This window comes from Passer domesticus, chromosome W, assembly GCF_036417665.1.
Source record: "Passer domesticus isolate bPasDom1 chromosome W, bPasDom1.hap1, whole genome shotgun sequence".
In the NCBI taxonomy this organism is placed as follows: domain Eukaryota; kingdom Metazoa; phylum Chordata; class Aves; order Passeriformes; family Passeridae; genus Passer; species Passer domesticus.
This window is the reverse complement of record NC_087511.1, coordinates 19129216-19142419: the sequence shown is the minus strand read 5'-3', so window position 1 is coordinate 19142419 and position 13204 is coordinate 19129216.

Genomic DNA, 13204 nt, shown 5'->3' with positions numbered 1-13204 from the left:
GTGCCTTTGGTAGAAGGTGCCTGGGGAGACTCAAGGTCAACCACTAGGATTTTGGAGTCAAAGTTACAGAGGGTCTGAAGCCAACTACACCACAACAGAGAAGGAAATTTTAGCAGCCTATGAAGGAGTCCAAGCCACCTCAGCGGTAATAGCCACTGAAGCACGTTTCCTCCTGGCACTCCAACTGCCAATGCTGGGGTGGATGTTCAAAGCAAAGGTTCCCTCTACCCACCATGCCACCAATACCACACAGAGCAAGTGGACTGCCCTCATTACACAGTGCACCTGTATTGGAAAACTGAATCCCCCTGGGATTTTGGAGATAATTACAAATTGGCCCGAAGGTGACAATTTTGGTGTCATTGATAAAGAGGAACAAGAAGTGACACGTGCTGAAGAAGCTCTGTTGCCCTGATTTTTTAAGATTTTTCTAAGCCTTCTGACGTTTGCATTCTTGTAGCAAACTTTCTCACACACTTTCTGTAAATAACTTATTGTTTTGCATTCTTTTATGGAGGAGGAGAAACTTGATGGACTGTTGGTTTGTCCAGTGTGATTGGAGAGGTGGCACTTTCACCCTCCAATCCACTGTCACCTTTGGAAATCTATAAATGTTGGAGTCAGAAAATAAACTTCCCTTTTTTCCTGCCTTGAGAGCAGCAGCGTCTGCGTTATGTTGTCTCATGTCCTATAGTGACATCTGGTGACCGCCGAAGTGTACTGCAGCCTAGGCTGGAGGCACAGAGTTCGGGCTGTCGGGTGAGATCGTATTGTTTACCCCCCCACCCTCCCTATTTGGCGCTTTGTCTGCTGTTCTTGTGATAGCGGCACCCCTGTGGGTCTCATCGAGTCTGTGGTTTTGGACCTCTGGAGAAATTTCCTGGAGTGGAACCAGGTCTCCGTTTCCTGAAGTGATTTTGAAAGATTATTTTTGTGGGCCAAACAGCAGGGGTTCTTTTCCGACCCTCAGGAGGTGCTCTATAGGGAGACATGGTCTCTCGTGGGACGCCGTCTCATGGTCGCCGTGTTTGATGATCATTCTGCCGGCGTGAGACTGATGCTGATGCAGTGGCAAATGTTAAATGTGGTTGGGGGGGGGTCTGGATTTTGTAGCTCTCGGAGTTCCCTGGGGGACCCTTCCGTCTTGGATGAGGACGAAGGGGAATTTGAATTTCTGCACGATGCAGATGCTTCCCCCGCCCCCCAGGAAGGGGAGCTGGAAGACGGCTCCACCTCCAAGGGTGATGGTTGGTCCCCTGGGGTGGATCGGGCTCCCAGCCCATTGGTCCCGGGTGACCAGCCGGAGGGTGGAGCCCTGCAGGCTCCTAGGGGCCCCGGGGAGTCAGCTCAGCCAACCCACCCCGCCCCGAGCCGCGGGGGCCACAGAGCAGGAGAGCAGCTGCCCTCTCCTTGTGCCTTCCCGGCACTCGAGGGTTGTGATTGCGGACCTTGCAAGAAGTAACTGTAATGCAGATTGTAAGAGAATCATACAGGCTCTTCCTGGTGAGACTACTGTCTCGCAAATGACAGAGGCCTGTTCGAACATAGACCCCCCTGTTCAGAAGATGGCTGCCTGGGCTACTGCTGCGCAGCTGGTCTGGGCAGTGCTACAGGGCTGGCAGCGACAGCAGGGGAATGCTTAGGCCAGCAAGAAACGGGGGAAGAAAGCACAGAAGGCAAAGATTCCCATGTTTCTGTGTGGTCGGTGTGGAAGGCCAAACCATATGACGAATGTCTGCAAGGCAACAGTTCATGATAATGGCCAAGCACTGCCCGGCTTGGGAAATGGGAAGCGAAGCACGAAGGGGAGATGCGCTCAGACACAAGCTTCTCTCCAGACCCCGGAGCTGATGAAGGTTTGCTCAGACAGCTTGCAGCCAGCACCCGCAGCTCAGCAGGTGTGGATGTCTGCACAGCAGCAACAGTTGTTTTGTGGAAGGGGCTAACAGCGGGCCTGTTAGCTAAAGGAGCAAGAAGAAGCTGAGAAGAAAGAAGAAGCTGATAAGGACCTCTCTCCAAGGCTGTAACCAAGGAGACCAAGAGAATTGAGGGACTGAAGAAAGATAAGAACTTCACAGCTGCATGAAGTATATTTAGAAAGTTAGTTAAGTCACTGTAACTTTTCACCAATGGTGTTATGTTGATTTATTGTATCCAATAGTTAGGGTAGAAGAAGCATAAACAATTAAAAAGTGTATAAAAGGTCAGCCATGTTCGATAATAAACTGTTGCCATCTGAAACTGCTTGTGGTCCCTGCTTTGTGTCGTGACCGCCTCGACAACGACATTTGGTGACCCCGACGTGATACAAGACCCTTAACAAGATACTCGGGATCCTAGCAATTGGCAACCGTGACCCACTGGGACGTAGTGGGGGAGGCGGCGTTGGTGTAGCTGAGAGTGGCCGGTGAAAGCCACAGGGAGGTCCGGACCTGATTTTCTCCTATCAAGACACCTGGAATTAGGTGAGCCACCAACTAGCGATAATGGGAAATAATTTATCTAAAGAAGAAGAAACTGTTTTGGCTACATGGAAAGTTTTGTTAAGAAATAAGGGAATCTTTACTTCAGACTATGCCCTTCAAAGTTTATTGCTGTGGGCTAAATCACAGGGTTTTGGCACTGACCCTGGTACAGCATTTAGTGTTAAGGCATGGAAAAAAGTCGGGGACAGACTGTGGGAAGTTATCCGAGTGGGAGATAAAAGTGTTGTCGATTTAGCTGTTACCTGGGGATCGCTCTTTGAGGCGTTGAAACAATGGAAAACAGAGCAGAAACAAGCAGAGCGGGATGTGGACAAAGAATCGGGGTTGATAATAGAAACTGACGGGGGGGATGAGGCAGACGGGGCCTCTGATGGGGAACTTGCTGAAACCATCCTTGAAGAAGGTGCAGGTGCCATGGAAGTTACCAGGCAGGATGCCAAAGCTTCTGGGAAAGCTGCCAAAGCTTCTGGGAGAACTGCCAAAACTTCTGGGCAAACTGCTGTGGCATCTCCTTATCAGACTCCTAAACCTCTGTATCTCACACCTGCGCAGCAGCTCGCGATGGTGCCTGTATACGATACACCGCTACGCCAGCTAGCTGAACTGTCTTTAGCAGAGAGAGAAACCCAGCCATCTGCCCCCCCGCTTCCCTCTGCTCTAGTCCAGCCATCTGCCCCCCCGCTCCGCTTTCAACTGCATGAACAATCTGCAAGGTCGTATCCTCCATTACCTAGCAGTGACAGCGAATCAAGTGATGAGTCACCCGCAGTAACACCTGAGTTGGGGCAAGGAACTGTTGTCAGTTTACCTTTTAATAGCTCTAGCCCTACTGCCCCATGGACTTTGCCTCCATGTCAAGTAACTGTGCTTCCTCAACATCCTCAGGAGTTTTGGGAATTTGTTAGAAAAAAAGCAGTTGAAGAAAATAATTGGGACATAATAGAAAGATTAGGTACTCCAAAAGTACCTCAGGAGAACAGTGCTGATGCAACTGTTGCCTGTACTAACCCTATGGCTTTTCCAGTTTTTAAAGCAGCTCCTGGAACAAGGCAGGATAATAGTCATCATGTCTTTGCTTAGAGTTGTACAAGATCTCCAGTCGAAGGTAGCTCAATATAGTATTAATTCCTCTGAGGTAATGTAATTAATACGTGTAATCAATAGATACCTCTGTTGGTGTCCAATTGTTTATTTTGAGAGACCATGAAATACCATGTGGAATACTGTGTCAATGGAGTGATAATTGGGAAGATCAACTGCATATTTTGGAATGGATATTTTTGTCTTTCAGATCTCGGAAAACAGCTCCAGGACTTTATGAGCTGTTTGCAGATATTATCATCAAGGGCCACAGGCGTTGTCATGAAATTTTGGGACACGACCCTGTGACCATTGTGATACCTGTGCAACAGTGGTATTTTGAATGGTGTTTTCAAAATAATCATGAATTGCAGTCTGCCTTATCTTCTTTTACAGGCCAAATAAAATACCATTTACCTTCTCATCCAATTTTAAAACTGACCAAGGAGATTCCTTTTGAAGGAAAACAAATTTGTTCTCCTGTTCCAGTGAAAGGTATAATGGTTTTTACAGATGGATCCGGGAAAACCGGAAAAGCAGCTGTAGCTTGGAAAAAGGATGACCACTGGGAATATGAGACAATGATTCAGCAGGGATCTCCTCAATTGGTTGAACTCTGTGCTGTTCTTCTGGCTTTCACTTTATTTCCTGATTCTCTAAATATAGTCACTGATTCTATCTATGTTGCCAATTTGGTTAAGCAGTTAGATCAAGCAGTGTTGTATAATATCCAAGAGAAACCATTGTTTACCATGTTAGTGAAGTTATGGACAGTCATTGGTGCTCGAAAACATCCTTATTTTATCATGCATGTTTGCAGCCACACATCGTTACCAGGATTTTTTGTTGAAGGCAATGCCTATGTAGATTCTCTAGTAGCTGCTGCTACAATCAAAATCATACCTAATGTGTTGCAGCAGGCAATTTTGTCTCATCAATTTTTTCATCAAAGTGCTCGAGCTTTACAGCAGCAATTTAAATTGTCTCCTGGTGAAGCGAGATCAATTCTTTCTTCTTGTCCTGACTGTCACATGACTCATGTCACTCAATATTATGGTACCAACCCTAGGGGTCTTTCCGCTTTAGAGGAATGGCAGACCGATGTTACGAAAATGCCAGAATTTGGTCGCTTTAAATATGTTCATGTTACGGTTGATACCTTTTCTCATGCAATGATTGCTTCAGCATTCACAGGAGAAAAAACTCGTGATGCTATTCGTCATTTTTATCATGCCTTTTCTTTTCTAGGTGTTCCGTGTCACATAAAAACAGATAATGGCCCAGCATATGTTTCGCAAAAAATGCAAGCATTCTTTCGCGCTTGGGGCATTGAACATTCAACAGGTATTCCACATGTCCCCACGGGCCAAGCAATTATAGAAAGAGCTCACGGTCTTCTTAAACGTCAGGTTCAAAAACAAAAAGGGGGAATGCAACAGGAGTCACCTCAAGTGAGATTAGATAAAGCTGTTTATGTGTTAAACTTCTTGCGTCCCCTACCTGACTCACAGTTATCTCCAATTTTTTACCATTTTTCTTCTTTGAATGCTAGGCAACCAGATCTCCGTAGAAATGTTAAGGTATGGGTCAAGGATTTAATTACTGGCATGTGGTCTGGCCCAGTGGAATTAATAACCTGGGGAAGAGGTTATGCTTGTGTTTTGACAGATAATGGTCCTCGATGGGTTCCTGCTCGCTGTGTCAAACCTTATCTGGAGCGAGCAGGCAGGGACAAGACGGATGGCTCCGCAGCTGAAGCAGAACGTGCGGATGACACTGGCTAAGGCTATATCTAGATATATAAATCAAGATATGTATTTCATTGCTCTTCATGTGCTTTCATAGTAATTAAAGGGTGTGGTTTTGGTTTAGGCTGACCGAGACAATGCAGGTTTTTGGAACCTTTGTTCTAGTATTCCTGCAGCTCCTTTTGAGCACTTTGGGGTGGTTATAGTTCACGGCTTTATGGGATAAAGTAGTTAAGAAATTTTAAAGCACCTATAGATGGATGAAAGACAGGAATGATTGTATTAAGAATGGGAATGTTGATTTTGTTGATGGTTGTGATTGTTGTTTTGTGTTTCCCCTCTCTGCTTGGATTTTTGCAAAGGGCCCTGCAAAAATCCATAGCAGCTGTGTTTAAAAACAAAAAGGGGGAATTGTGGAAGGGGCTAACAGCGGGCCTGTTAGCTAAAGGAGCAAGAAGAAGCTGAGAAGAAAGAAGAAGCTGATAAGGACCTCTCTCCAAGGCTGTAACCAAGGAGACCAAGAGAATTGAGGGACTGAAGAAAGATAAGAACTTCACAGCTGCATGAAGTATATTTAGAAAGTTAGTTAAGTCACTGTAACTTTTCACCAATGGTGTTATGTTGATTTATTGTATCCAATAGTTAGGGTAGAAGAAGCATAAACAATTAAAAAGTGTATAAAAGGTCAGCCATGTTCGATAATAAACTGTTGCCATCTGAAACTGCTTGTGGTCCCTGCTTTGTGTCGTGACCGCCTCGACAACGACATTGTTTTAGAATCTTGTCAAGTACACAAGGCTCCCCTGGATGCCTTTGGTCCCTTGGGTGGGGGCATGAGTGCTCTCCTGATGGGGAGGTCTAATGCCACCCTTCAGGGCATCATTGTGCATCTGGGGCTCATTGATGCAGACTTCACAGGGCAGATTTGTGCAATGGTTTCCACACCCACGCCCCCGTCACGATCCCAAAAGCGACGCAACTTGCTCAACTTGTGCCTTTTAAGTCGTCTGTTCGCAGGGCAGCTGACTGGTCGCGTGGAGCTGGCGGCTTTGGATCCACTGGGCCGCATAAAGTTCACTGGACCGCTGTCCTGACCAAGGAACGTCCCGAGATGATGTGTACCCTGTCCATCCCTGGTGCAACGCCGTTGGAGATCCACCTATGCAGGCTTCTTGACAGCGGCGCTGATATCACAGTTCTCTCCCTTGCCACCTGGCCTCCGGACTGGCCCCTAAATCCAGTGGAGACACCTGTCATGGGACTGGGGGGAACAGCGCGGTGTTACGTGAGCCAGCAGTCTGTGCTGGTCACGAACCCAGAGGGACAGACGGCCTGGATTAGGCCTCATGTTACTTCTACTCCTGCTAACCTCTGGGGGAGGGATGTTCTGTCAGCGTGGGAGGTGCGCATCAGGACGGGTTTTTGACGGGGGCCACTGCGATGAAGGGCGCGGAGTGTCCTATGCCTCCTATATGGTGGTTGGTGGACAAACCTGTTTGGGAAAACCAGTGGCCCCTCCCTCAAGATAAATTGGTCGCCCTTCGAAATCTGGTGCAGGAGCAGTTGGACCAGGGTCATCTGGAGCCTTCTACCAGTCCCTGGAACACTCCTGTCTTCTGCATCAAGAAAAAATCTGGGAAATGGAGGTTGTTGCAAGACCTCCAAAAGGTAAATGCCATAATAGAAGGCATGGGAACATTGCAGGTGGGCATGCCATCACCTACCATGCTTCCTGCAGACTGGCTGGTCCTCATTGTAGATCTGAAGGATTGTTTCTTCACAATTCCTTTGCATCCCAATGACAGACCAAAATTTGCCTTCTCAGTGCCAGCAATTAACAACGCTGAGCCCGCACAGAGCTATCAAAGGAGGACCCTTCCCCAGGGCATGCGCAATTCTCCAGCCATATGCCAATGGTATGTGGCCTATGCCTTGTCTGGAGTTCGCAAGCAGTTTCCTGGTGCACATCTATATCATTATATGGACGACATTTTGGTGGCTGCGTCCACCCAGGATGAGCTACTGAGGATTCAGCCTCGGTTGCTCAATGCTTTGAATGCGCATGGACTGCAGGTGGCTGCAGAAAAGGTTCAGCAACAACCGCCTTGGAAGTATTTGGGGGTCAAAATTCTGGAACAATCTGTCACCAGGAGGTGCAATTTGTGCATTCCATGAAGACACTGAATGATGCTCAAAAATTGGTAGGTGTCATTGGTTGGTTATGTCCGTACCTGGGACTAACCAACGCACAACTGTCTCCTCTGTATGATTTGCTGAAAGGAGACTCTGATCTAAAGTCGCCTCGCACGTTGACCCCTGAGGCACTCAGGTGCTGGAGGTGGTTCAGCAGGCTGTTTCGGCTTGCCAAGTTTATCGCATTGATCCCTCCGTTGATGTCACTGTGTTCATCACCACTCCAGATTTGCATCCCACAGGCATCATTGGCCAATGGAGTGACAAATGGTCCGATTCCTTGCACATCTTGGAATGGGTTTTCCTGCCCCATCAGCTGCAAAAGATGGTAACCCCATTGTCTGAGCTCCTTGCTTGCTTGATAATCAAATGCCGGCAATGGTGTTTGCAATTGATGGGTGCGGATCCCACAAAGATCATACTCCCGGTACAGCGGGAGGACTTTGACTGGAGCTTTGCAAACAGCGTGTCCCTGCAGAGTGCTATGAAAAACTTTTAAGGGCAGATCACTTACCATCTGTCCAGCCATAGGCTACTGCATATGGCAAAATCCACACAAATCTGTTTGTGGCCCAAAAATAGTCAGGAATCCGTGCAAGGACCCACCGTCTTCACTGACGGTTCAGGGAGGACAGGAAAGTCCATTGTTACCTGGAGGGACAGGTCTGAGTGGCAGGTTCTGGAAGTTCATGAGGATGGGTCAGCCCAATTGGTTGAATTGAAGGCTGCTGTCATGGCATTTGAGAAATTTTCCCTGGAACCTTTCAGTTTGGTCACGGATTATGCCTATGTGGCCAACATTGCACAGCGGTTGGGTCATTCGGTTTTGAAGGACGTCAGTAACCCTTCCTTGTTTCATTTACTGAAGACCTTGTGGTGTGCCATTCAGGCTCGGGTTCATCCTTTCTATGTTCTGCATGTGACGAGTTACACCAATTTGCCAGGCTTTATAGTGGAAGGTAACGCGAGGGCTGACAAGTTGGCTAACCCACTGTGGGTAGCACCTCAGCCTGATACACTTGCGCAGGCCAAGGCATCGCATGGGTTTTTCCACCAGAACGCACATACTTTGCAGAAGCAGTTTCAGCTGATGCCAACTGAGGCTCATGACATTGTCAAGTCATGCGACGACTGCCTTGCACTGGCTCCGCCTTTACCGGCAGGGGTAAACCCCAGAGGCCTTAGGGCCTTGGAGCTTTGGCAGACCGATGTCACTCAGATTGCCGAGTTTGGCTGGCTCAAGTATGTGCATGTCATGGTAGACATGTTCTCCTCTGCAATGTGGGCTTCCGCTCACACTGGAGAAAAGGCCCATGATGTCCTTGCCCACTGGAGGCAGGCCTTTGCTGTTCTGGGCATACCTTCTGTTGTGAAAACCGACAATGGTCCTGCTTATGCATCGCAAAAGGTGCGGCAGTTCCTGCAGTTGTGGGGTGTGTCACACAAGTTTGGTATCCCTCATTCTCCGACTGGTCAAGCTATTGTAGAACGCGCTCATGGTACTCTGAAGCGGGTTCTTCAAAAACAAAAATGGGGAATGCAGGGTGAAACCCCACATGGTTGGCAAAAGCATTGTACACCATCAACCATCTTATGGTGCCGCAGAACTCAAATAACCCTGTCATTTTGAATCACCATCTCTTGTTGCAGGCTGCACACAAGGCACATCAGCCTCGAGCAAAGGTTCGTGTGTGGAATTTAGTCACCAAACAGTGGGAAGGTCCCTATGACCTTATCGCTTTGGGGCATGGGTATGCTTGTGTATCCACAGATACTGGGGTACGCTGGGTACCTTCAAAATGTGTTCGCCCTGACCTGCGACCGCAGAGACAGAATCTGGACAACGGGCAAAATGGAAACCGTGACCAACCTGAAAGGCATCAAGTGGGTGAATCATTGAGTGATGATTCGGATGCAGATGACGCGAGTGATCACTCCAATGATTCCTCCACAAATGGACACTGAATCTTATTCATGGTTCTTTTTTCAAATTGTTCATTTTTCTTTCCTTTTTTCTTTTTTTAAACTGAGAAGGGTGAGATGTTGTCCTGATTTTTTAAGATTTTCTAAGCCTTCTGATGTTTGCATTCTTGTAGCAAACTTTCTCACACACTTTCTGTAAATAACTTATTGTTTTGCATTCTTTTATGGAGGAGGAGAAATTTGTTTGTCCAGTGTGATTGGAGAGGTGGCACTTTCACCCTCCAATCCACTGTCACCTTTGGAAATCTATAAATGTTGGAGTCAGAAAATAAACTTCCCTTTTTTCCTGCCTTGCGAGCAGCAGTGTGTCTGCCTTGTGTTGTCTCGTGTCCTATAGTGACAAAGCTCCACCATACAACCAACTTCTAACAAAAGAAACACATTGCACTCTTTTTACTGATGGTTCTTTTTGCATTGTAGGGATGAAATGAAAGTGGAAGGCAGCCGTATGGAGCCCAACATGACAGATCACAGAAGCTACTGAAGGAGAAGGTGGATCAAGCCAACTCACTGAACTCAAAGCCGTTCAGTTGGCCCTGGACATTGCTGAGAGAGAGAAGTGGCCAAAGCTCTACCTCTACACTGATTCATGGATGGTAGCCGATGCTCTGTGGGGATGGCTAGAGAAGTGGAAATAGGCTAATTGGCAGCGTAGAGGAAAACCAATTTGGGCTGCTGAAGAGTGGAAAGACATCGCTGCCAGAGTAGAGAAACTACCTGTGAAGGTCCGCCATGTAGATGCCCATGTCCCCAAGAGTAGAGCCAATGAGGAGCACTGAAATAACAAGCAGGTAGATCAGGCTGCAAAGATAGAGGTGTCAAAAATAGACTTAGATTAGCAACATAAGAGGGAGTTGTTCCTAGCTAGATGGGCCCATGATGCCTCAAGTCATCAGGGTAGAGATGCCACCTATAAGTGGGCATGAGACCGAGGGGTGGATCTAAACATGGACACTATTTCTCAGGTTATCCATGACTGTGAGACATGTGCTGCCATCAAGCAAGCCAAGCGAGTGAAGCCCCTATGGTATGGTGGGCAATGATCCAAATAGAAGTATGGGGAGGCCTGGCAGATTGACTACATCACACTGCCTCAAACCTGCCAAGGCAAGCACTATGTGGTCACAATGGTAGAAGCCACCACTGGATGGTTGGAAACCTACCCTGTGCCTCATGCTACGGCCTGTAACACCATCCTAGGCCTCGAAAAGTAAGTCCTTTGGAGGCATGGTACCCCTGAGAGGATTGAGTCAGACAATGGGACTCATTTCAAAAACAGCCTTGTCAACACCTGGGCTAGGGAACATGGCATTGAGTGGGTGTACCATATCCCCTACAGTGCACCAGCTGCAGGCAAAATGGAGAGGTACAATGGACTGTTAAAAAACACCTTGAAAGCATTGAGTGGGGGATCTTTCAAAAACTGGGAGCAGCATCTAGCAAAGGCCACCTGGTTAGTTAACATCCGAGGCTCCACCAACCAAGCGGGTCCTGCCCAATCTGAGCCCCTGCATATAGTAGATGGAGGCAAAGTCACAGTGGTGCATGTCAGAGGTTTTTTAGGAATAACTGTTTGGATCAATTCTGCCTTGAGTACAGACAAACCCATTTGTAGGGTTGGCCTTGCTCAGGGACCAGGTTGCACATGATGGATAATGCAGAAAGATGGAACAACACGATAGAAAGATGGAACAACATGATGTGTACCTCAGGGAGATCTGATTGTTAGGTGAGAACCATGTGTAAATATCACTGTTTGCTGAATGTCACTGACATTGTATATAGCTGTATAATGTCTATATGTATGTATAATGTATGTGTTTGCAAAGTGAGAATATACATTAGTTTTGGTAGTAAGCTGACAATATGGGGATAAGGGATGCCCTGTCCTGGGGTGATTTTATGATGCATGTATCCCCATTTGTCTGTTTAGCCCAGAAATAAGTTTTGCACCTTTAAGACTGCTTCTGAGAGTGAAGGGGGGGGGGGGCGGGGGGAGAGAAGAAGTGTGGAGTTTGTTATCAGAAACTGCACTTGCTCCCCTGCTTTTTATTACGGCAGGGGGTTCTCAGGGTCTATCCGACCCCTGTGGCCACATTTCTCTTCACAGAGAAAAGCAAGGCACAACTTCCCAAGGATATTTCCTGGGAATCACAGCGAGGAACCTCAGAGAAAGAAAAAACAATTCTTATCTCATTTGCTGCTCCTCTTGTGCTCATGTAGAATGTGTTCTGGAGATTGTTACCTGAGGTGATTGCTTGATTGGATTCTGGTGATGGTGTTTTGATTCATTGACCAATTGGATCCACGTGTGGGTGTTGGGACTGTTGGCAGACAGTCATGAGTTTTGAGTTAGTTAGAAGTAGGTATGATAGTATAGTATAGTATCTCTTTTTAATATAGTATAATGTAATATAATATAGTTTTAATAAAGCGAGTGTTCAGCATTCCAAAGCCATGGAGTCAGATGCCAATCATTCCCAGAGCATGGGGTGGCCTGATTTTACAATAGACCCCGGCTGCCGTAGGTGTCCGGATAGCGAAGTCTAGCTAAGCACCACCTGTACAGGTCCCTCAGGCGGGCTCCCAGCCACAGGCAACCTTAGCAAGAAGCTCAGCTCTTAAGGGAGGTCAACTCTTAGTGATTATCAGTCCATTAGTGATTTCAACTCATTGCTTGCTAAGTGCCTCGGCAGAGGAAGGGAGAGAGAGAAGTGCTGTATGAGGTTCCACAGAGGTGTACTTATTGGCAGCTTCTGCGAAGGGTCACAGTGACAGCTCTTCTGCAGAACTGGGCAGAAGTGGGTGTCTATATAGGGTATAGGGGTTTTGGGAAACAGTCCAATAGTAAGGGTCAAGGTGAATATGACCTATCGTCTTACAGAGAGATAATGAGGGTCCGAAGGCAGAAGTGGGGCTTCTTTGGTCAGTCATCATGACTAGGCATTCCTTATCTTAGGCAACTGACCACCAGGGAGGCCTTGCAGGCCCTGTGGCTGGTACACCCCGCATCCTTCTGGACTGTGTTGTCTGCAGCATGGACAGCGAAAGAGAGCTTTCCTTTGCTTTTTAGTTAGTTTTTAGCTAGTTGAAGCAGAGACGTTCCCTGGACTGTGGTTTTTCTTTTTCTTGGAACTGTTTAAACCTGCTCTGGACTGAAAACCCAGAAGAGCACTGAGAGCTCACACCTGTGGCCCACCAGGCCAGGCCTGGGCCACGGCGTTTCCAGTGCCAGAGGGACTGATAACAGACTGGGTGAGCTGAGCTGCAACCCACAAGAAGGACTTTCTGAGTTTGTCATCTCTTCAGATTGGCAAGAGGTTTTATTGTTTAATAGTGTTCCTTTTGGTTTGTTTTTTGGTTTATTTTTTGTGCTGGTGAATGCTTTGCCTGTTAAATAGGTTTTTTTCACTTTTCTCCAAGGAAATATTTTCCCAAACCAGTTGGGGAAGGGGCCGCTTGAATCTGCTTTCTAGAGGAACGCCTTCAGAGGTTTTCTCCTAAATTTGCCCTAAACCAGGACACTGCCCTTAATCTTCAGTTTGCTGACATTATTTCTAGCACTGTTCCTTCTAGGATGATATTGAATAGAATTGGGTTAGAAATAAGAAGTAGTATTTACTTATTAAAGTCCTTTTTGCCCTTTCCTCACAAGTAAACACATTTAAGTTTGCTTGACATCCGTTAACTCAAACCCATTGTACTGTAAATCAC